Genomic DNA, 23497 nt, shown 5'->3' on the forward strand with positions numbered 1-23497 from the left:
GCTGCAGGATTGTAGTTCTTCTTGCTTCTGCTGTCTGCCCTCTGGTGGATGAGGCTATCTAAGAGGCTTATGCAAGTTTCCTGATGGGAGGGAATGGTGGTGGGTAGAGCTGGCTGTTGCTGTGGTGGGCAGAGCTCAGTAAAACTTTAATCTGCTTGTCTGCTGATGGCTGGGGCTGGGTTCCCTCCCTGTTGATTGTTTGGCCTGAGGCGACCCAACACTGGAGCCTACCCAGCCTCTTTGGTGGGGCTAATGGTGGACTCTGGGAGGGCTCACGCCAAGGAGTACTTCCCAGAACTTGTGCTGCCAGTGTCCTTGTCCTCATGGTGAGACACAGCCATCCCCCGCTTCTGTGGGAGACCCTCCAACACTAGCAGGTAGGTCTGGTTCAGCCTCCTATGGGGTCACTGCTCCTTCCCCTCGGTTCCGATGTGCACACTATTTTGTGTGCCCTCCAAGAGTGGAGTCTCTGTTTCCCCCAGTCCTGTTGAAGTCCTGCAATCAAATCCCACTAGCCTTCAAAGTCTGATTCTCTAGGAATTCCTCCTCCCGTTGCCGGACCCCCAGGTTGGAAAGCCTGACGTGGGGCTCAGAACCTTCACTCCAGTGGGTGGACTTCTGTGGTGTGAGTGTTCTCCAGTTTGTGAGTCACCCACCCAGCAGTTATGGGATTTGATTTTATTGTGATTGCGCCCCTCCTACGGTCTCATTGTGGCTTCTCCTTTGTTTTTGGATGTGGGGGGTATCTTTTTTGGTGAGTTCCATTGTCTTCCTGTGGATGATTGTTCAGCAGTTAGTTGTGATTCCGGTGCTCTCGCAAGAGGGAGTGAGAGCATGTCTCATAAGATTTTTACCTTTACAAGATTTTATCTTCTATGAATAGAGACAGTTTTACTTCATACTTTTTAGTTTGTATGCCTTGGTTTCTTTTTCTTGCTTTATTGTGCTGGCCAGGACCTCTAGTGCAACACTTAATAGAAGTGTTGAAAGTGGATATCTTTGTCTTGTTTCTGATCTTAGGGGAAAGCATTTAGTCTCGCCATTAACTATGATATTAAGTATAGGGGTTTTTGTAGATGCCCTTTATCAAAAGAGGAAGTATTCTTGTATTTCTAGTTTGTTGTGAAATTTTGTCATGAATATGTGTTGAATTGTGTCAAACCACTTTCCTGTATTTTTTGAGACAATTATATAGCTTTTCTTGTTTTGTTAATATGGTAAATTACATTTGATTCTCTAATGTTAGTCCAACCTTTTATTCCTGAGATAAACCCCATTTTGTCATAAGATAGTATCATTTTTAGATATTACTGAATTTGATTTGCTATTATTTTGCTAAGGATTATGTCATCTATGTTCACAGTACTCATAATGGTTTATCTTTTTCTTGAAGTTTATTGTAGTTTCTTTGTTTGGTTTTGGTATCGGGGTATTGCTAGACTCATAAAATAAATTGGCAAGTGTCCTTTCCTCTTCTCTCTTTCTGAACGAATTTGTATAAGATTGATAGTAATTCTTCCCTAAATCCTTGATAAAATTAACCAGTGAAGTCATCTGGCCTAGAGTATTCTTTGCGGAAAAGTTTTTATTTGCAGATTCAATTAAATAGACAGGGGGCTTCAGATTTTTTATTTCTTCTTGTGTCAGTTTTGACGATTGTATCTTTCAAGGAATTCTTCCATTTCATGGGTTTTTTTCCAAATTTCCTTATTTATAATATTCCCTTATTACACTTTTAATGTCTATAAGAACTGAAGCTATGTCTCCTTTTTCATTCCCAACATTTGTATTTCATTTCTTTCTTTTGTTTCTTCTTGAGCAGTCAGTCCATCTAGAGGTTTATCAATTTTATTGATCTTTTCAAAGAACTGGCTTTTGATTTAATTGATTTTCTTTATTGTTTATCTCTTTTCTATTTCATTGCTTTCTACTTTTATCTTTTTTATTTCCTTATTTCTAATTACTTCAGTTTTAATGTGCTCTTCTTTTTCTAGCTTCCAAAAGTGAAAGCTTAAGTCATTGATTTTAAACTTTTTTTTTCTAATGTAAGCATTCAAAGCTGCAAATTTTCCTCCTAAGTACTATACATGCAACAAATTTTGATGTTATATTTTAATTATTCAGTTCAAAATATTTTTAATTTTTCTTGTGATTTATTCTTTGACCTATGGATTATTTAGCTGTGTGGTGTTTAATTTTCAAGACGTCTTTATGTTACCCATTTCTAACTTAATTTTAATTTGGTCAGAGAATGGATTCTGGATAATTCATTCTTTTAAATTCATGGAGACTTGTTTCATGGTCGTTCATATGGTTTCTTTTGGTGAATGTTCCATGTGAACTTGAAAGAAAAATGTATTTTGCCATTGTTTGATGTATTGTTCTGTAAATGTCAGTTAAATCAAGTAGGTTGATAGTATTATTCTTCTCTTTTACATCCTTACTAATTTTCTGCCTACTTGTTCTATCAATTACTGAAAGAGGAGTTGTAAAATCTCCTATTATAATTACATATTTGTCTATTTTTCTTTTCATTTCTGTCATTCTTCCTTCATGTATTTTGAAGCTCTTATATTTGTTGCATACATATTAATGATTGTTATGTCTTTTTGATGAATCAATTGCTTTATACTTATGAAATGTCCCTCTTTTTCTTGGTAATATTCCTTGTGTGAAGTCTACTTTGTATGATGTTAATATAGCTGCTCTAATTTTCTCATGATTAGTGTTTGTATGGTATATCTTTTTCCAGCCTTTATGTTTAACCTATCTACCAATTCATATTTTGTGTACATTTCTTATGGACAGCCATACAGTTGGATCTTGGATTTTGAACCCACTGACAAATTTTGCTTTTAATTGGACTGAATTTAATTGTAGCTATGGTTGTGCTTAAGTTTACAACTTGCTATTTGTTTTCTGCTTGTCGCATTTGGTCCTTTTTTTTCCTGTCTTCTTTTGTAGCAATTATCTTTTAGTATTACATTTTCTCTACTATTGGCTTAGTGACTAAACTCTTTGTTTAAAGTTAGTGTTTGCTCTAAGGTTTAAACTATAAAACTTTAACTGATATCTACCTTCAAATAGTCTTATACTACTTTGCATATGTTAGAACCTTCAAAAATGTACTTCCACTCTTTCTACTGTCCTATATGCTGTTGGTATTGTACATTTTACTTGCATGTGTCATAAAGCTCACAATACATTATTATTATTTTTGCTTTAAACGGTTATCTTTTTTTAAATTAATTTTTATTGGAGTGTGGTTGCTTTACAATGTTGTGTTAGTTTCTGCTGTATAAATCTTTCGCCTTTTACTAAAGATTTCTGTGGAAAAGAACAGAAACAGTTATCTTTCAAAGTAACTTAAAAACAAGAAAAATGTTTATACTTACCCATATACTTACCATTTCCAGTGCTCTTCATTCACTTATATAGATCTGAGTTTCTATGTAATATAATTTCCTTTCACTTGAAGACCTTCTTTAATCATTTCTTATTATGCGGGTTGGCTGGCAATCACTTCTGTCATCTTTCATTTGTCAGGAAAAGGCTTTATTTTTTCCTTCATTATTGAAGTTTCTTTTCACTGGACATAGAATTTTAGGTTAATGGTATTTTTTTCTTTAATATTTTTCTCTGGATAAAGACTTTTAGTTTGATAGCCTTTTTCTTTAGCATTTTAAGGAGGTCATTTCATTGTTCCCTGGATTGTATTATTTCTAATGAGAAGTCGGTGGTAATTCTTATCTTTGTCCTTCTGAATATACTATGTCTTTTTGGAGGGGAAGTGCTGATTTTAAGATTTTCTCTTACTTATTTACAAAACAAATAGACTCATAGACATAGAAAAGCAGCTTATGGTTACCGAAGGGGAAAGGGAGGGGGAAGGATAAATTAGGAGTTTGAGATTAAAATATACACACTATTATATATAAAATAGATAACCAACAAGGACCTACTGTATAGCACAGGGAACTATATGCAATATCTTGTAGTAGCCTATAATGGAAAAGAATCTAAAAAAGAACATATATATAACTGAATCACTTTGCTGTACAACTGAAACTAACACAACATTGTGAATCAACTATATATCAATAAAAAAATTTTTTAAGTGTAAAAAAAAGATTTTCTCTTTATTACTGGTTTTCAGTAATTTGACTATCATGTGCCTTAATATGACTTTCTTTGTAATTATCCTGCTTGGGGTTTGCTGTCTTCATATATGTTTTGGTTTAAAATTTTCATCAAATTTGGGACTTATTTCTTGGAACATATTTCTCACCCATTTCTCTCCCCAGTCCTTTTTGGGGCTTCAATTATGTGTATGTTAGACTACTGATATTGTCCCCCACATCACCAAAGCTCTGTTCAATTTTTTTCATCCTTTTTTCTCTCTTTCCTTCAGTTTGGTGAGTTTTTAATCACTATTACCAATCTTTTCAGCCATTGACTAATCTGATGTTAAGCTCCATTTGGTGAATTTTTAAAATCTCAGATGTAGTATATTTTTGGCTCTAAAAGTTTATTTGCTTCCTTTTTTATATTGATAGTTTCCATTTCTCTCATTATTTTTATGTTTTCCTTTAATCCTTGAATATGTTTGTAATATCTTTTTATGACTTCTTGTTCTGCTAAATCTATTACTTTGTCATTTCTGGGTCTGTTTCTATTGATCAAATTTTCTTTTGTTTTTGATCACATTTTCTTCTTCTTTGCAAGTCTAGTAAGTTTTTGAGGATGCAAGATGTTGTGAACCTTACATTGTTGAAGGTCTGAATTTTGTTTTCACTTAGATTCAGTTCAGTTGCTTATGGATCAGCTTGATTCTTTCAAGGCTTGTTTTTGTTTTTAAGCTTTGTTGGGCATGTCTAGAGTAGCCTTTACTTTATGGCTAGTTAAGCCCTACTACTATCTTATGTTTTGGCATTTTCACTGAATGCCTCCAGTATTCAGTGATATCTCTCCACTATGCCTAGATGGAACTGGAACATCTTGCAGCCTGACATTCTTTGCCCAGCCTCATGGAGTCACTGTATGGAATCACAGCTTAATGCTCAGGCAAAGATTCAAGAGGGACCCTATACAAATTTCTGAATGTCTGCTTTTGCATTGCTCTGTCCTCTCTGCTATTCTCTCCTGCAAATTCCAGCCACCTTAGCCTCCCCTAATTCCATCTCTACCTCCTCAACTCATCAAGTCATCCATGTTCTGCTTGGAGTGATCTTAAGACTCACAGCATTTTTCTCCCTTCTCCTGGAGATCACAGTCCTGTGCTGCCTGTTGTCTAGTAGCTGAAAGCAGTGGTTTCATATATTTAGTCCAGTTGTTTACAGTTGGGGGCCAAGTCTTGTACTGTTTTTGATCATCATTAGAAGCAGAAACATTCTAATGCCTTTTAAAGATTAATAATTGTTTAGAAATTCACTTACAAATCATCCCACAGTGTTTATTAAGCACCTACCATGTGCTAATAAGTACCATGCCAGGATCTGAGGATACAGAGAGTTATTAAAGAAGACAAACATGTATTATAAATAATTAGAAAGATGTATGGGAGCCCAAAAGAGGACATAAGTAACTATATGGTAGGGGTAGAGGCATTGACGAAGCAATCTAGTTTTATAGGTGTTCCCCGGGTTGAGGGTGAAAGAAAGGACATTCCAAACAGCACAATAAGTGGAAAGGTACAGATATATGAAATAGCACAATGTGCTTACAAAGCTTGTTTTATTAACTGATCATTCATTTAGTAAATATATCTTCAGTGTCTAGTAGATGCTATGCAATGTGCTAAGGCGTGGGTATCCAAAGTGTGAGTGAGATGTTCATTCCTGCCGTCATAGAACTTCCAGTCCAGTACTTCAGTGTGAATGGAGCACAGGGTGCCCCAATTGGGGTAATATTTGTGAGTGAGGTAGCAGGAAAGGCAGGTTGAAGGCATATCGTGAGGTACCTTAAATGCTTCTCTAAGGGGTAGTCATTGTCCTAAAAGCCACTGTCCTCCAAACATTTTTTATTATACCCATAAATTTTTTTGCATATTTACCCCAGCATATGTATATTCATTTATTAATAAACTATATGTGCATTACTATATCGACATATTATATGTCGATATTTATATTATATAAGTATTCTATAAAAATATACCAAAAAAAGAAATGTAACAGGATAATGTAAATAAACATAGATATTCCAGTGTTCTCTTCCTGTATTCCATGCTTCATCTTGCACATCCCAGGCTCTCACCCCTCACTTTGTAGCTCAGTAGGCAATGGGACGCTTTCAAGATTCTCATTCAGGAAATGAAACTGATCAGAATTCTGCTTTATAAAGATTCCAAACATGACTTTTATTCTAGTCATGCTGAATAATGCTTTTAAAAGCAGAGAAGAAGCTGAACTAATATGATTCCTTCCAATCCCAGGATTATATAGCTGGGGCTGCTCCTTAGAAGAGGTTAGGATTCTAACCTACTGTGGTCATTTGTTGTATTACTAAGATGCAATACACTAGACTGGCCAAGTGACTTAAAGCAGTAGAACATCCAGTGTGGAGCTGGCATTCCCTGCAGTGGAACTGACTTTGCTACATGCGAGTCATCACTTTACACTTTGGCAAATTACTTTCGGATGTACCTGTATTATGTCCAGAAGTGCAGAAATAAAGGCTCGGCATACTAGATAAGAAGCTGGACCTTGGAAACAAAACTGAGTAGTATTGGAGATCCCAGAAATAGTAGTACAGGCTAGTAGGCAAGCCTAAGTCAGAGCATCTGAAGACGGCAGGCAGAACGAGAAGCCAGGTGGTTGAAAGGATAGTAACCAGGGGGACAGAGTTACCAGAATTAGGACCAGGTGCCTCTAAGCCAGAAAAACAGAATTACCAGAGTTAGGACCCAGGAAGTCTGCAAGAGCTTGGAGAATGGATGCAAACAACCAGCCGCAAGGAAAAGCTGAAGTCTGAAGAGGTGGCCTGTTTCGGCTCCACAGAGTCTCTGTGTGACCATGGAGGCAGCTGCCCAGGTGGAGCAGAGAGCCTGACTTGAGTGGGGCAGGAAAAGGCTGAAAGAAAGATGCTTTGGAGGGAGTCAGTGTGCTCCAGATTTGTTTGCTGGCTGGAACATTCCTATTCCCTATTTCCAAACTCTCAACACTTCTCTTTATGGTTTTAAAAAATACTATCTCGTAGAATAAAAGAAGTTCTTCCTAAAATTATATGAGAATGTACCGACTATATCCTTCTATATACACTTCCTATGTAGTTTAAGAGAAAAGATATATAAACTTCTACGAATTGGAGATCCACGTCCAGAAAACTTATTAATGTCAAGTAGGAGAGAGTTCTGTTGCCTTTTCCAGCTCTTCTCCAGCTTTGATTTTGTCTCGTGCCTAAATAATTGTTGAGGCCAATGTACCTACCTCTTGTTCCATTTTACTTACCCTATTTCAAACAGCTGAAGCACATTACATCTCTCTAGAAACGGAAGCCGAGGACATTCTCTGTTTTGAGTTCACCTAGCAGTAGATAGAGTAGTATTGCAAGTTCACAGGCAATTTTGGCAGGTGAGAGGGAAAAATTCAAGTTACCGAAGTATTTGACATACTGCGGCTGAAGCTGGCCTACGGCTGGTGGGTGTTCGATAAAAACAAAATGAGCCATGGCCGGGGGCACCTGTAGGATGGTTAATGGCAGTCATTTAGCTGTCATTCATTTTTCAGTTCAAATTATTTTAAAATACTTTGTTAGTTCGGAATGTGTTTGCTTAAGTCATTTCAGTAGTAATACTTTTCTCCAGGAGTCAATTAGGTATTCATTTTACAGCTCTTGCATAATAGCTGAGAAAACTGCAATGGCACAAGCAAAGCACAGATAAACACCAGATTATCATATTAAAGTCCTTATTAGTCTGTCAGGAGAATTTTTTTTTTCACTGAATGCTTTTTAGCTTTTTATTATCCTTTTTTTTTTTTTAAATTAGGATTTTCCCAATGTTAGTTTAGTTTTAAAGAAATATTATTCAGGTCTCCATTTTCGTTAGGAAACTAGTCTTTTCTCTACCCTCTCCACACATATTAACTTCAGCCTAAAATAGCAAGTTTCCCTTTAAAATTTTTAAAATATATATAAGCTGTTTAATTCTTTTTCTGAGCTATCCAATGACCTCTTTACTTAAGGGTGTTTTAGCAAAAGTAGATCTCTTCCTTCGTCAGATTTGACTTAACAGACGCCTATTAGCAATCCTAAACCCAGAACGACAGGGGTTATTTAAAATAATACTAAGTCTCCCATTTATTTACAGTTTCTATTGTTTTTGAGAAGCCACCATATTAAAGTGTTCTCAAATTTATATACGTATTTATGTGTTTGCGTGTGAAACTGTATCTACTTTCTTTTCAATTATGGTTTCACCTCCTGGAAGGCAGAAACTGTGTCTTTTGACAGATATTTCTCTTCTGTTTCAGATTCAAGGCAGTGTTAGGAAAGTCAGGCTATCAGTCAATATTGTTCAATTTCTATTTGAGATAAGGTGTTTTGTCCCAAGATTTGAGGAGAATCCACAGAACTCCCCCATGAAATCTAAAAGACTGTCTTTCTCCTATTGCAGTCATTATTCCAGGTTAAAAACAGGAGGAAAGAAACTAAAGTTACTTCATTGTGTCATGAGAAGCCAAAAATTCTGCCATCTGCTTCAAATGAAATCTTTCCTAATGAGAATCCAAGGCAAAACACTGTGCGTTTCTTCTAGTTCCTCACAGATAGAATGTCTATTATCTTTCACATGGAGCCAAGACCTCTTAAGGGAAAGGAAATTCTCCTCTAAAATAAAATTGTAGGGTGCAATATAATTTGTGATTTTTTTCTCTTATAAAAAAATGGCATGGGATCTTAGGCAGCCTGACTATCTGTGTGTCAGCTGTGTAGGTCCTCCCAGGAGAAATGTTTTTGGGTCCATAAGAAAAGTAGACAAATAGGAGATACCCTCCCAATATCGTGTGATTAATTGCCTCTGCCATTCCCTGACCTTTGCCCACTCCAGCACATATGGTCAGTGGCAGAAGCCTTGGACAGCCAGTTTTGCTTTCTTAGCTGGCAGAGGGGTAGAAAGAACACATTTGTAGTCACTAGCAAGACTAAGCCCCCAAATGGTGGAGATTTGGGTTGTCTGAACTGCCAAATTAGCTCCCCAAATGGCTTGTTTCATGGCAGGTTTGATCTTTTCATTATATCCTGAATTACATTTATTTCCTTTGGGTTTTTGACATGGAGGCAGCAAGACACAAGAAAACCAAGACTTATCCTTTGATATTCAAGAAATATTCCAATCAAGACTAGATAGACCGGGTAATATTCCCAAAGCCAACTTGGAATATTAACAAAGCTAATTCAGGTCAGGCTGACTGAAATGACTAGTTGGTGGGGAAGCTATTAGTTTATTTTGTTCATCTGAACTTCCAGTGTGTTTTGATTAAGGTAGTGGATAGATATGGTTTGCCTGTTACACAAACAGCACTATCATCCTTCAGATTTCCCAGGGATTTTTATTCAGTTCTTATGGACAGTTTAGCATAGTGGGTTAAGAGAACAGATGCTGGCGCTTTATTTTTTTGGCCGAGCTACCTGCAGGATCTTAGTTCCCCGACCAGGGACCTAATCTGTGACCCCTGCATTGGAAGCGTGGAGTCTTAACCACTGGACTGCCAGGGAAGTCCCTAGACTGCATGGCTTTAAATCACAACTCTGCCACTTTCTAGCTGTGTAGACCTGGGCAAATTGCTTAATCTCCGTGCTGCCGTTTCGTCATCCATAAAATGGGAATAATAATGGTACTTACTTCATAAGATTGTAATGGGTTATAATAAATGATTGATAAACGTAAAAGCACTTAGAATAGTGCCCGGTACATAGAAAGCACTATACAAGTGTAGCGGTAGCAGTGGTATGGTTATGTATGGTAGGGTAGCTTTCAACACCAGCTCCTGTTTTCTGTGGTTGAATATTGGTATACTAATGATAGCCTAAAGCCCCTTATTTAACTCCACCCTGTTGGTTAATACTATGTGGGGAAGGCAGATCACGCAAATGTAAGCTTAGTTTTTCCACCTGTAGTCACTCAACCTTCGGTAATCCAAATGGAGATTACCCATGTTGAGGACTATCCATGCAGGTATTTCAATTCAGGGCTATTTTACTCTCTTCAACCTATTTCTATGGGCACCTCATTTAATAGAGGTTGATTGGGTCCTCTGGGATAGGAGTTAATTTTATGAGTTATCTAAGGATGCCAGAATAACTTAAAAACTTATAATGTATTTGTAAGTATTTAGGATTGATTCATGTTTTGAACAGCTATCCCCCAGCCCAACTCAGTTGACCCAGGGATTGGATGTGATTTTATTGCAGTCTTGACTTTTCACCCAGTGGGAGGCGGCGACCAACTACCCACTGAGCATCCATTTCCCGCCTGTTTGAAAACTGAGCTTTCCTTGTGGAACACACATCCGTCCACTTAATACCTGGGTTTTGAATATTCACGTCAAGCAACAGACAATTTAAAAGTCATTTTACTATTGATGTGTCATCAAACAGACAATATGACTATATGACTATCAATAATATGACTTTTGGTGAAATGGAATAGAAATAATACTTGAAATAGAACCATCATAACTGAAATGATCAGTGGTTCTTAGTATTTTTAAAGCATCATTTGTAACAATGAAATACAAAGAAATATCTTCTATGATTTCGTTCCCATTCGATGTAGAATTTTGCTTTGGAAGGTACTGTTTTGAATATCTGAGAGCCTGAACTCCTCTGCCTATTTAGCCTACAGGTGCAAAACATAAGCCTGGCTTCACATCCTGGCTTTGCCATTTACTAGCTCAGTGACTTGGGCAAATTACCTAATTCCTGTAGACCTCAGTTTCCTCATGCATGAAATGGAGATACCGTCCTCATAGAAATGTTCTAAGAATTAAATGTAATAATATAAATAAAGCACAGGGACTTCCCTGGTGGTCCAGTGGTTAAGACTCCATGCTCCCAATGCAGGGGGCCTGGGTTTGATCCCTGGTCAGGGAACTAGGGAACTAGATCCCACATCCTGCAGCGAAGATCCCTCATGCCACAACTAAGACCTGGTGCAGCCAAATACATACATACATACATATATAAAGCACACAGTACAGTGTCTGCATCTCAGTAAAAATTAGTTGCTTCTGCTGCTCTTACTACTACTAATAGTGCCATTGTTCAACTCAGGTTTTTGTCCCTAATAGAATCACCAAGAAGTACTGTGTGGAGGGCATACTTTGCTCCTGTGATAATAACATTGAAAAGATTAGAGATATTTCCAATCTTCCTTTAATATCCCAACGTTAATCTGTCAGCCATGCATTTCCCCAAAACTTTTGAACATGTCCAGCTCACTCCACATCGTGAAATAATTAGTTCCATATGCCTGTTGTGTGCGGTGTAAACCTGACATGGAGTGACCAAGGCCACTTGTTCTGGCTTCATCGAGCGATGCCTCCCTCCTTCTTTTTTTGGTGAACATGTCACTTCTGATCTCGAAACACACTGAGTGATTTTTGTGTGTTGCTTCCTTTATCTCACGCATTATCTTCTAAACCTAAAGAATCTTCCAAGTAATGGTATGAAAATACAAATATCTTTTTAAATGTCAGCATTTCCCTCAGTAAGATCACATTCAAGAGTAAAGCAGTAGTTATTTCTCTATCTTCACTTCTAATTTTTCTAGCTTCTACCATAGGTAATTCATGCTTGCCTACATTCTTTTTCTAATGTTACTCTTTTAAGTTCCTTTCAAAGAATTATAGGGGAATGTGGTCTCATGAGCCCATTCAGTCTGGTTCGTTACTTGGGCAAACATGACTTTCCATGTATTAGGGGCAGCAAGTTTTTCACAGCTGAGATGATAGCATAGCCCTAGCCTTGCAAAAACAACCCACCTAAACCAGTAGATTCAAATATACATCTGGCCATCATTTATTGTTCCTGTTATAGAGTTAAGTTTTATTGTTATGAATTTTTGTAATATTGTATTTTGTCTCATCCCAGACATGAACCAGAGCTTTAGAAGTGAAATACCATCCTTGTACCAATATTAAGTGTAACCTTCCTGGCATCGACTGAGCTATCCTTACCCATCTTGCCAGCTGGCATCCCGGAATTTGGGTGAAAGACTTCTCTGGCATACTATTCTTAAAGGCTTGTGTTGTTTCCATACCTCTTTAATGGTTTGTGTCATAAAGACATAGTATATTGGTAATGATACACTAGTTGGTATTTTTTCTGCCTCCTATACAAAAATAATTAATGGAAAATATTTATAAGGGGACATACTTTTATACCTTTATGGGCTAAAAATCATCTTGAGCGCCATTCTGAATAATGCAGGGGTGGTATAGGCAGGCCTCAGGAATAGATGAGAACAAACCTAAAGGGTAAGCAAAGAATGGGCAGAGAGAAAATAAGGGTGTCGAGGAAATAGAGGCTCATCTGGTAGAAAGGAATAAAGGGCTCTTTGAATTGTCTCAAGTGCTTGCTAGTGGCACTGGTGGCATAAGGCAGCTGTGTTGAGTCTAAGCTGAGTGTCTTCCTGATCTCCTGTTTCCTGGGGCTGAAAAGGGTACAGGTCTTTCATCCACATTTATTATAATTTAAGGAATGAGTGTGATCTAGGTATTTGAAAAGAAGACTGGTCGTCAGCAAGCGTTCCTTCTGCTTCCCTGCATTGTGTGTCTGTGATTATGTGTGTGACTTTGTAAGAAGTCTCTGACCTTCTCTTTACACAAATTCTCTTGTTTGTGAAATAAGGGATGCTCTGATCGGGGTGCTGGCAAGCCTGAAATATGTGTCTGGACTACTGTGCAGGAGGATTGCAGGGGGTGGGGGTGGGGTGCCCTTGGGTCCAGTCTTCCTAGAGCACAAAAGGAAGTGACACGCTGGGACCCAGCTGCACTGAGGCTCAGGAAAGGTTTGGTAAAGGATTTCATCCAGTGCATGAAACAGTTATTGTTTCTTTGAATAAACAGAACATACAATTACCCATGGATGACTCTCAAGCAAAAGGCTCATGTTGAGTGTCTGCTGTGTTCATGGCATGGCTGTAAGCATAATGGGTCATAAGATAAGAACACCTAATCCTTACTCTGAAAGGACTGACAGTAAAATGGGCAGGAGAGACAGACTGGCAGAAAACGCATACATAGAACACTATGGATATAAATAACTATTAGTATATCAGTCAACAAATGTCATACTACCTTATTTTTGTTCAGCATCCATCATACTTTTCAAAGAACTTCCAATTAAATTATTTCCCATGAGTATATTGAAGGTGCTCTTCCATTTAATTTGCCAAATTTAGGCTATTTAATATTTTTTAGAAAACACTAGTGAAAATAAGATATTTCAATCAGTTAGATAGATTTTGGGGCACTGGGTAGGGCATGGAGAGGGTAAGAAGTAAGGGAGTTCAAATTATCCAATTTACTGGAAAGTCAAAGACACAATATAAAACAGTTGAAAAATAATACAAGAGAAGATATATAATTATATACTAAAATAAGGGATGGATTATATTGAAGTTATTCAAAGGAGAGGAGTATTGTTATGGGCTAGAGAAGTGAGCGAGGGTATGATGGAGGAAAAAGAGCTTAAGCCAGTTCTTATAACATGAGTAGGAGCTAGATGGGCAAAGATGAGCTGAGAGAGCTTTCAAGCTAAAGGAAATAATACCTAACTTGTAAAATTGTCCTACAAACATTTAAAAAGACAAACTTTTTTTTTTTTTTTTTTGCGGTATGCGGGCCTCTCACCGCTGTGGCCTCTCCCGTTGCGGAGCACAGGCTCCGGACGCACAGGCTCAGCGGCCATGGCTCGTGGGCCCAGCCGCTCCGCGGCATGTGGGATCCTCCCGGACCGGGGCACGAACCCGTGTCCTCTGCATCGGCAGGCGGACTCTCAACCACTGCGCCACCAGGGAAGCCCCTAAAAAGACAAACTTTTAAAATATTCATTCTTATTTATTACCTGGTGGGAAGGAGTAAAATATTTCTAAGGGAATTTAGGAATTTCGAAAATTGTAGAAATTTTCTGTGTTTTTCTCAGAAAAAAAGTAAACATCCTTCATTTAAAAGTAACCTTTAACCTTTCTGGTATGATTCAGAAATGTTTCTGTATTTGAACATCACTGTGACTCTGCAGTTATACCTTTTCCCCATGAACCTGGAAAGATCTTAGTATCATACCTGAGATAGTTAACATTTCTATATTATGTGGGTATGATGGATATGAATACAATATGATAAAGTGGACTAACTAGAGATAATGACACATTGTTGAGATGGTGGTACTGATGAAACATTGCCTCTGCTCATTGCAGGCGAGTTGCGCAATTCTCTCAAATAGTGATCACTTCTCATGGCAAAAGACAGTGTCTTCATATTTCTTCACTTTAAGTCAAAGCATAAATGTAGGCAGAGATGTTTTTAACTAACATGACTATGATCGTCTATGTGCCATTATTTAATTGTTCATAGAGATCAAATTGTACTAGTGCAGAGGAATTTGAATCCAATCTCAAGCTGTCAGTGGAGAATGTCAGTCATTTCAGTAAATCGCCCCCTTTGTGTCATCGTGTATAATTCTTTAATTTTAGGCCTGAAAAACTCTGAAAGAAATATTGTGTAAAAGGTACCAAAAAGAACTGTCTTGTGTAATACACTTTGTGTAGTGTTTGGAAACAAAAATGGACCCCACGACCCCTACGTCTATAAGTTGATCTTATCGTGGTACGCAGAGTGGTAACCATTAACTAGGCTTGGGTGTGCTTTAAAAAATTATCACGTTTTTGAATTATGCATTTAATTTAACCTATCTTAACACATGGAAGTTTTGATGTAGTTTCCTTTCTCAAACAGTTCCAGAGAGTCAAAGTGATTATCAAGGCGGAAAAGGCTTTTTGTATTTTCTTCAAATGTTGAAGCCATGTATGTGAACAACAAGGCTGATGAATTTGCTGTTTTATTTAGTTGACACTTTAATTCAAAATGTAAACTGAAGTTTCTTTTCATTTCTTTGCACTATTAATATTATTCTGTTTTTGGTTAGCTTGAGTAGAACTGTTCACTGGTGTCATTTTTGATAATTAGCCTTTTATATCTTGAGGTTTTTGGTAAGCAAATAAATATTTTAAATGTAATTGGTGCAATTACTGTATGTGCATTGAACAACTTTATATTGAGCTTCATGTCATGTCACATTTTTACGCTAGTAGGTTTTTTTTGATTTTTTTAGTTGTATGTGGTACTCTTCTGAAATATATAATTACCAGCTCAGCCCCGAGTTGGAGAAATAAGAGTTCTGTCGTTCTCTCAGACAGACTTGTATTGAAAGATACAGAAAAGCTTGCTTTCTTCTCACATTCTTTCCAAAATCCATAAAAGTTGTTCATGTCTGAATGTTAATGTTATTTTTACATCTTGTGCAATCCCAGCATCACCTTATTCTAGTAGGAGTGCAAGCAAACAGCCCAAGCTTAGTCCAGATTTGATTTGATAGAAACTAGAAGGTTGGGGGCAGGGGACGGAGGGTGGTGGTAATTAGGAGGCCGGGGGTAAAAACTGAAGGAAACAAGAACAATGTAAGCATTAGCTAAACATGAACTTCTACCTCTGGTCCTGCCTCCATGGAATCATACAGCATGGTGAGAAGCTTTAAGATGGCAGATCTGCCCAAAATGCCACCTGGCAGCATGTTCGGGCCACATGTGAATCACAGCAAAGAGGCATGGGGCAAGGGTTAGTGTAAAGTTGAACACAAGGATCAGATCCCCGGCCGCAGGGGATGTAATTGACACATGACTCCCAGCTGGGGCCCTCTACATTTACCCCAGCAGTGGCACCTCGGCCATGCTTCTCATCAGACACCAATGAGTCAGTACAGTAGGGGGATGCTAAGGCAGGTTCATGCCTGCAAGATTCAGGACCCCTTGGTAAGTGACTTTTTTTCAGCTTTATTGAGGCATGGTTGAAAAATAAAATTATAATATATTTCAAGTGTTAAAAAAAAAAAAATGGTGAGCACAAGAAGGGAGAAAGTAGCATAGCTCCAGGAAGTTTAGGAGAGGTTTTAGAATCGCTAGACAGAAAAGAAGTCTTAAAGAAAACCAAAAATGAGTGGGAAAAGGTCCTCATTCACAAAATCCGTTAACAAACACCAACAACAAACTAAAAGGAGTTAATGTGGAGAATGAATAGAAAAGATGAAAAACTTCTGGACTCCTTACTAATCCTCTCTTTGAAAAGGCAGGGAGGCTGGCTGTGATGAAGGACGGATTCTTACCAAAGGGCCAGAAAAAGAAATTATCTTTGCTCAGTGTCAGACTATTCTGTTCCATAGCATTGTAAACACTATAGTGACACTTATGACCATTATAACCCTACATGTGTTCCCACTGCATGTTTAAGAATTTTTCTGCTTTAAAAAGAGATTGAGAATCAGACTGAGAAGAAAACTGATTGTAGAACAGTTAGAGGGCATCATGCTGGTGAACGTCAATTGTGATATTATACTCTGCTTAAATTATGAGGAAATCATTGGAGGCATCAGAGCAAAAAGCAAATTGTGGGGAAGCTATTTACAGTTTAGCATTTTCAGTTTATGTGAGAATATGGATTCCATCTACCAAAGGGAGTAGTTCAGCTCAGATAGGATATGTATAGCAGTATCATGGATGTTTACTGTGTGTTTATAACTTTACCAAGTTAGATATTGCTAGAAGTTTTTTTTCTTAAACAATATTAAATTCTGTGATGTTTCAGAGGTCACCTGAGTTGAATGGCTACTTCACCTGTCTCACAACCTTACAGAAAAATGAGATGCTGAAGGAAAGAGAAACATTAACAAATTTCTTACAATTCTATCTAGTGATTTGGAAGCTGAATCAGTATTTACTACAGTAAAGCCCATTAGATAACTTAAAATCTTCACTACCTAGGTGTATGAAGTCCTGTCAGACTCCCTCCCTCGAATCTGTACACTCTGTGCTGAGATGAACGTTTGCCAGGCCTGCTCTTTAAGCTAGCCTAGAACACCTTCCCATGAGAAACTTTCTACCTTTGTTTTTCTAAAACCATGGGGTTTTAATAACCTAACATTTATTGTAATTTGGAGATACTTTATTCATATTACTTTAAAGAAAACCAAAACCAAGCACCAAGTTTCCTTAGTGAGAAGCCAAAGACTTTAGAGATACTAGATTGTCAGGGAAAGTATAGTTGTGCTTTTTAAAGACCTTCATATTGGCCAACTCTGTGGGCTGGTTAATGTTTTAGATGAAAGAAGGGTGAGGACCAATGGGTCTGTGCGATTCTCTGGTTGGAAAGTGAGAATCACATGAAAAGACTATTAGGGAAAATATCTTTCCCGGTTACTTTTCTTATAAATGGTATATTTTAAAAATATTCCTTGAGTTCTCTTACAGTACTTAATTGCAATGAAAAGTTCATCTACACATATCCTATTATCACTTCATGCCTCCTACTCTAAAAGTGAATGATATTTGCTGTTGGTTTTAGGTCAGGAGGATTATCACAGCTTTTACTTTCTATCAAGAGCCTGAGCTTTGGGGTCAGGCAGACCTGATGTGAGTCTTAGAGCTGCATTTTACAAGCTTATCTGACCTTGAACAAACAGTCTCTCAGAGCCTTCCAGGCCTCATCTATCCAAAGGAGAAAATACCACTTACTCAAAATGTTGTTTAGAGTTTTAAACTAAATGATATATATGTAACTACCTAACACAGTGCCTGACTCAACAGACAGTAATTTTCTTTCTTCCTTTTCATTCATTCCACGGACATTATTGAGCACCTACTCAGTGGCGAACATTGTCCTAGATACAGGACATGGGAACAGCACATAATTCAGCCCTCTAGGAACTCACAATATGGTGGGAAAAGTGGTGCAACCGAGTAGCATACAACAGACCAAGTGAACAGAAAGGAGGGTGCAATTTCCTTTGCCTGGGAACAGTGGGGGAGACTACTCTGAGATGATACACAGGCTGGGTTTGTAAGGAGCGAATAAGTAGAAAAGGGAAGAAACGCATCTCAGGCAAAGCTATGGACTTAGGAAAGGTCAGTGCAGTTGGAGTTAAAGGATATGGTTGGAGTAAAGGAGTAGCATAGAATGAGTCCAAAAGGAGGTGTTTGGACCTTGTATGCCATGGATATTCAGTGAAGTGACATAGTCAGATCTAGACTTAGAAATCTACCCCCATCAGCCATATGGACAGATGACAAGAAAGCCCCGTAGGAAGGATGCTGGTGAGGGGGCACTCGCCCTATTCCAGAACAGAGGCTGAGGCCTGACCTGAAGCAGGAGTGATAAGAATGAGGAGAGAGTGGATGGGAGGGAGTCTCAGAGGCAGAACCTACGGAGCTTGGTGCCTGGTTGGGTATGGTTAGATGAGATGGAGATGGGAGTCAGAGATGGCAGCAGCTTGGTGGACAATGATGTCATTAGTTTACAAAGAGAATACAGAAGGCTGTCAAGGGAAGATGAGTTCATTTCTGGACTATTTATACTTGAGGAGTTCAGGAGACACTGGTGGAGGTGTCTTATAAGCATTTGGATGCTCTTGGTCTGGGGCTAGAGGCATAGCTTTGGCCCTCACTGATAAATTAATCATAGTCTAATCTTTGGAATGGATGTCCTCATTCAGGAAAAGGATATAGAGTGAGAAAAATGGGGTCCTGGGAAGCACACCCAGGGGGCCAGCAGAGAAGGAGAAGCAGACTGACCTGGTAACACCTAAGACAAGAGGAGAATCAGAATTATTTCAGAAGTAAAGGAAGGAGAGAATTTTAAGCTAGAAGTATAGAGCACTGTTGAGTGCTGCAAATAATTTAAGGGAAAAGAAGAGCAAAAAGTGGTCATGACATTTAGCAATTGGGAAGTCATTGGTGATCTTAAGAAGAGGCATTTAATGCAGAGGTGAGGGTGGAAAGCATTTCTTTGAGTGAGTTAGGAAGTACAGGCAGGATTAGCTGAGCCTGTGTGAGTCATCTTTTTAAAAATCTTTAAGAAATCATGGAGCATGGAAGAGGTGCCCCAACACTAAAAATAGGCAAATGCCTTCTCAATTTTTGACAGCTAATGTAAGCTTAAGCTTCATGGCCCCTCCCAGGGCCTTAGAAGAGGCCCATGCATGTGGAGGGCCATAAAGCTTGAGCTTCCTGATCCTCACAGTAAATCCACCTCTATCTGAGAGAAAAGCAAGGACCGCCTGTACAACAAGAATGTTCCCTACACCACTGTTTGTAATAGGAAAAAATGGAGACAACCTGAATAAAGAAATAGTTAAGTGAAAGCACATTCATACCATGCATCTGTTAAAAAGAATGAGGTTAAGTCTTGTATGTATTGACATGGAAGGGTGTCCATGACATATTACTCAGTGAAAAAAGCTAGTTTTAGAACATTGTGGATAGTATAATCCCATGTATATAAAAAAGAAATGTGTATACACACAATGGCACACACACATACATACATACATAAACACATATACACACACACATATATAATACATATATATTTCTATTTCTAGTTAGATTTGATAGAAAAAGCTCTGGAAAGCCCACCCAATTGTCAGCAACTGTTACTCTTGGAGAGTAGGAATAGGAGACTGGAGTTTGGTGATGGGGAGACTTTCATATTGTCTTCTTACATTTCTATATCATTTTAATTTTTGTGAATAAGTGCATGATTCTTTTGTTAATTTTCACAAAAATACAAAATTTTAAAATCACATATGAGGTATAAGTTAAGCTATTTCACTTATACAAACCCTATCTCAAGGAGAGCATAATGGCATCCTTAATATTTGAAGGGTAGCCACTGAAAGAGAGATTGGATTTGTTCTGAAAGATACTGAACTGCAGAAATAGGACCAATGGGTGCAAGAAAGAGATAAATTTTTGAAACTATAAAAAGTTAAAAATATTTATAAAGACCATTTGTAGCAACATGGATGGACTTGGAGGGCATTATGCTAAGAGACATAAGTCAGACAGAGAAAGACAAATACTCTATGATATCACTTATATGTGGAATCCTAAAAAATACAACAAACTAGTGAATATAACAAATGAGAAGCAAACTCACAGATACAGAGAACAAACTAGTGGTTACCAGTTGCAGGGCCAATATAAGGGTGGGAGAGTGGGAAGTACAAACTGTTGGGTGTAAGATAGGCTCAGGGATGTATTGTACAACATGGGGAATATAGCCAATATTTTGTAATAACTATAAATGGAAAGTAACCTTTAAAAATTATATAAAAAAGTAAAAATTAAAAAATATATTTATAAAGACCAGACATAGCAAGCTTGGAATCATTTTAGATGTCACCAGATTTTAAGAGGCTGTTCACAACTGTACTTTGTGTATGGCACTGCTTTGGTCACATTCAGCCCCTTTGTTAGAAGTAGATCTTTCAGCTTCACTTGTGAGAGTTTGGAGTCAACCTGCTTGAGACAGTATGTATAGGAGTTCAAAGCAGGGCTCTGAGGCAGATCACCTGGGTCCACTCCCACACCATCATTTACTAAGCTTGGGTGTGTTCCTTAACCTTCCTAGGTCTCAGCTTTCACATCTGTGAAAAGCAGTAATCAAAGTAATACTACCTTTGCAAGCAGTGATATCTTCAAGGGGGAGTTAGGGTTGTTTCATATCTTCCCCCACCACAGCAATCTCCATCAGCTTGCTCCCCTAGACCACCCCCAATAAATATATGATCTAAGTGAAAAAAAAGTGGGCCAGCTAGGAAAACATAGCGTTCCAGCAAGTACTTTATTCATTCGCTTCTAACCAAATCGCGACTATATAAACCCTTTCTTTATAAAAAGTCATCTAGAGCCACCACTGCCTCAGAAGGTTTCAATGAGATAATTAATGTAAGACTTTTAGCACAATGCCTAGCACAGAGTAAATAGTCAATGAAATAAAAATTACATACACACATGTAGCCACTAAATCAAAATGTTATTATAAGTGAGATGACATTTTTAAAGATTCTGGGGGTATGTCTGTCAGGTTTTCCTTTCAGTATGTGGAAAAAAAAAAAAAAGGTTTGATGATTAAAAGCCTGGCACACTCTTGGTGCTCTTGGACCTCCTTTCCTTTCAGTTTTCCTGTCCTTGAGGTTCAATGACTTTTCTCATTCCTTTGTTCATTCAACAATCATTTACTGAGTATCTAGTGAGTTCCAGGTTCAATCCTACATGCTGGTAGTACTAAGATGAAAAAAAAAAAATAGGGGCTCTGTGCACAGGGAGCTCCTAGTCAGGAGAAAGAAGTTTAGATAATTGCAATATGATGTGATTAGGGTTAAAATTAAAGGTGTGTAAATGATATTAATGGAGAAAGCAGAAAAGTGTATGGAACTGTGTTTGAGGAGCCAGAGAAAGCTTCATAAAAGAGAAAACACCTGGGCTTCCCTGGTGGAACAGTGGTTGAGAGTCCGCCTGCCAATGCAGGGGACACGGGTTCGTGCCCTGGTCCGGGAAGATCCCACATGCCGCGGAGCGGCTCAGGCCCGTGAGCCATGGCTGCTGAGCCTGTGTGTCCGGAGCCTGTGCTCCGCAACGGGAGAGGCCACAACAGTGAGAGGCCTGCGTACCAAAAGAAAAGAGGAAACACCTGAACCAGAGCTTGAAGGGAGAGCAGGAGTCTGCTAGGTAGAAATCCTCTGTCAGAAGATGGGTGGAGAAATGCTTGATGTTTGGTGTGAACTTTTCTATGACCATTTATAAAACTGAAAAGACAATAAGTTTGATTTCTCTTTTTCCCAGTATTTGGTTGTAATGACAGAAAACCCAACAAGTAATAATTTAAACAGGTTAGAGATGTATCTAATGACACAGGCTTCATCTGTCTTCCTGCTCCACTATCCTTATTACATGGCTTTCATTCTCAGTGTCAAAAGGGAAACTGTTCCTTCAGTCATGGCCTTCTCGTGAGGCTTTGTAATTCTATCAGGAAGGAACGTCCTTCCCCAGAATCTTCCATTTATATCTCTTAGATAGAAGGCCCACACGACCACCATGAACTGTGGGGGGGGAAGGCTGAAAAATTATTCTGGAGGAAGAATGTAAGGAAAGAGGAGGCTGTGAATGAGATTCACCAATCTACAGTGTCTACCCAAGCAAGAAACACAACTTTTTTCATTAGCAGTCAATAATTTGGTCTTATTTTTTTTTATAGTTGTTGCTACTTGTATTCATTTCCTGGAGCTCCTGTAACAAGTATCACAAACTGGATTGCTTGAAACAACAGAAATGTATTGTCTCACAGTTCTGGAGGCTAGAAGTCCCAAATCAAGGTGTCAGCAGACACCTAAAAGCTATCGGAGAATGCTTCCTTGACTCTTCTTAGCTTCTGCTGATTGGCTAGCAGTCTCTGACGTCCTTGGTTATGCTTAGCTGCATAACTCCAATCTCTGCCTGTCCTCACATGATGTTCTCTTTGTGTCTCTCTCTTCATGTGACCAGTCATATTGGATTAGAGACCCACCTTATTCCAGTATGCTTATATTAACCTAACTAATTACATCTGCAATGACTCTATTTCCAAATAAGGTCACATTCTGAAGTATTGGGAGTTAGGACTTAAACATATCTTTTTTTTTTTTGGTCTGGGGGATGTAATTTAATTCATAACACCATAACTTTGCACTTGATATATAAATAAGAAATACTCTATTTCCAAATTATGTTTCTTTATACCTAGGTTTTGTAGAGAACTTTTAAAAGCTTTATTTTTATTCCTAGTTAAATTTCAGTTTTATTCATTTTAACTATTCTATTCCAAGTTTATTCCAGTTTTGTAGTTAACATAATTCCTACTTTTCCTAAAATAATTTAGGAGGTAATTAAGAATAATTCCTAATTATTTAAAAAGTAATTCCTATTTATTTTAACTGTAAAACTGTAGCAATATGAAACACTACTTGATAAACAGTGTTCAAATAACTGGTTACAAATTTAGCAAAAATAATTTTTTAACCCATACCTAATACAGTATGCTAAAAAAAATGTACAAATGTGTTAAACAAGTTAAATAGTGTTCATAGAACTACAGAAAAACAAAGAACTCAGTATTTTGAATATTTGTGTGGTTATAAGAAACAGTAGAACTCATAAAAGAAAAGATCCATAAGTTCTAAGTGTATAAAAATGTAAAGCTTTTTGTGCAAGAAAAACTTTGTGGGGAAATAAGTTTTGGAAATGTTATAAAAAAATAATTCAGACAATAAACATAAACAATATGTTACATAAAAGATTCATATAACTAACTATTAAGACCCCAACAGATAGATAGCTAAAGGATGTGACCAGGCAATGTATTAAAACACCATACGTTGGGCTTCCCTGGTGGCGCAGTGGTTGAGAGTC

The 23497-nt window shown here is 37.9% G+C and overlaps 1 protein-coding gene and 1 non-coding gene across 6 annotated transcripts in view; both read left to right on the top strand.

Moving 5' to 3' along the window:
* Positions 1–23497, top strand: part of CAMKMT (calmodulin-lysine N-methyltransferase) — a 408716-nt gene that overhangs the window by 283930 nt on the left and 101289 nt on the right. The gene's annotated exons all lie outside the window — the stretch shown is intronic.
* On the top strand, positions 3277–3389 carry LOC112063654 (U5 spliceosomal RNA). The gene has a single exon (XR_002891096.1). It is a non-coding gene; the product is annotated as a U5 spliceosomal RNA (small nuclear RNA).

The sequence above is a fragment of the Physeter macrocephalus genome, chromosome 12 (assembly GCF_002837175.3).
Source record: "Physeter macrocephalus isolate SW-GA chromosome 12, ASM283717v5, whole genome shotgun sequence".
Taxonomy (NCBI): domain Eukaryota; kingdom Metazoa; phylum Chordata; class Mammalia; order Artiodactyla; family Physeteridae; genus Physeter; species Physeter macrocephalus.